The sequence below is a fragment of the Arachis duranensis genome, chromosome 1 (genome assembly GCF_000817695.3).
Source record: "Arachis duranensis cultivar V14167 chromosome 1, aradu.V14167.gnm2.J7QH, whole genome shotgun sequence".
NCBI classification, from domain to species: Eukaryota; Viridiplantae; Streptophyta; class Magnoliopsida; order Fabales; family Fabaceae; genus Arachis; species Arachis duranensis.
Window position 1 is genome coordinate 77,795,045 of NC_029772.3, and position 2,039 is coordinate 77,797,083.

Consider the following 2,039-nt stretch of genomic DNA (forward strand, 5'->3'; position numbering starts at 1 on the left):
ATCATTGATGCCCAGCATCTCTTTGGATAACTAAATGTTCTGTATCTAAGTTGCTCTTTATTGTGGATTTTCAATTGGCCATCCCAAATCAGTTGATCTAAGTGACCGGGTTTTAAAATACCCCTTAGAATTTACTTATCCAAGCATATCTTAGTACAAGAACATCACAGGCATATGTCCTCGGGTCCAAGCTATTGGTGTCCAACCTTTATTCTTTGTTTTTCTTGCCACATTGGCTTTTTCTTCTTCTTTTTCTTTATTTTTGTTCTCAAGGGCTTTTTCTTTATTGATAAGAACCTTTATAACAGCAAGCTAGCTCACACTTTAATGAAAATGATATTATGCAGCAATTATTTCATGAGTTATGCATTTCATCCAACACATATACCACCATTAACTTCCACTCTACTTATGCAACATTGGATATTTACTTTTCAATTCAAATAATTCTCTTTTATTCAAGCTTATGGGAAAACAAAACAAAATTTAGCTAAGTGATGGATAACAAACATTATGCAGATTTAGCATTTCTCTAGCTATTTATTAAGTAACAAAGAAAAGTAAAATAAGAATAATGCATGAAGTAAAAGAAATAAACAATGGAGGCATATCATGTTTCAGACATGCATCTCCTTATTAAGGGTATGAAGGAAGAAGTATGAAAGAACTTTGCCACCTTCTAATGATTGTGGCTGCTGCTTGATTCTCCCTTTTCTTCTTTCTCTTCCCTAGCTTGGAGTAGTCTCGGATTTCTTCACCAGGGCATCTTCTATCCCAAACAGAATCCAAGAGCCCTGAGAGTCTAACTTCTTCCAATCTGTTAAGTGTTAGCTCAGTATAATGATGAGATCTTGCTTTTTGCTTGGCGTCAAATTCAGGGCATTGCTCAAATGGCTTGATCTGTGGATTGAGTGTTGGCAAATTGTGGGTCAAATACTCCAACCTTGCTTGTATGTTTTCATCACTCTCCATTCTTTGCACATATCTAATTTCTTCCATGGTGTGATGAATATTCTTCCATTGATACAGGTTGTGACTATATTCCCCTGCTTTAGCTTGACTAAAATACAGCTTATCATATGATTCTTTGAATTCTTTGTATTGCTCTTTTTGTCCTTCAAGAATCTGTGCTTGAAATTCTTGCTGCTGAGTCATCATTTGTTGTTGCCATCTCTCTTGTTTCTCCTCCATTTGATGCTTCCAAGCTTCTCGTTCCTCTTTGTCCTTTAAATATTGCTCCCTAAACTCTGGATGGGGCTCTAGATATTGCTCTTGGCACCCCTGATTTTGGTCTTGTTGAGCTTGCATGAGTTGCTGAGATAACTCTTCAATTGTTCTTTGTAGCTGGCTCATGTCTATGGCACCATGAGCTTGATTTCGTCCTTCCTCTCTTTGCAATCTTCTTTGTCTGGAAGCTACCACTCCCTCTTGATCATATTCTTCATTCATTCCTTCCATACTTTTCTTGGTGATTCCTTTCCCTTTTTTCACCTTTTCTGTGTCCTCATCTTCAAAGATCACTCTAGCTTTTTTGCATAGCCTAAGAATGGTACTTGGATGTCCAAGACCACTTGATTTACTTGTGCTGTTAGCCATCTCTTGAATACTGTCGGCTATGAGTTGTGCGAGGTTGACTTCACCTCCATGTAGGATGCAGTATGTCAAGAGTGCTCATTTGATTGTGACCCAAGAGGCGTTTCCAGTAGGGAGAATAGACCTCCTTACTATTTCATACCATCCTTTGGCCACAGGAGTAAGGTTTATTCTCCTCAAGTGGCTTGGAACTCCTTTTGAGTCTCTTTCCCAGTCTGTATTTTCCACACATAGCCCTTGCAAGATCTCATCAGGATTGTTTTCCATCTGCAATATGGTCTCATAGCTAGGCTCTGCATAAGTTATGGTTCTCAACTTCAGGGCCCTAGTGATGGCTGCTGGACTGAAATCCACTTCAACTCCTCTGACATAACTTGTGTAAGGGGCACTATCTTTGTTCTCTTTTACAGCATTTGCATAGAACTCCCTGATCATGACTGCGCTGA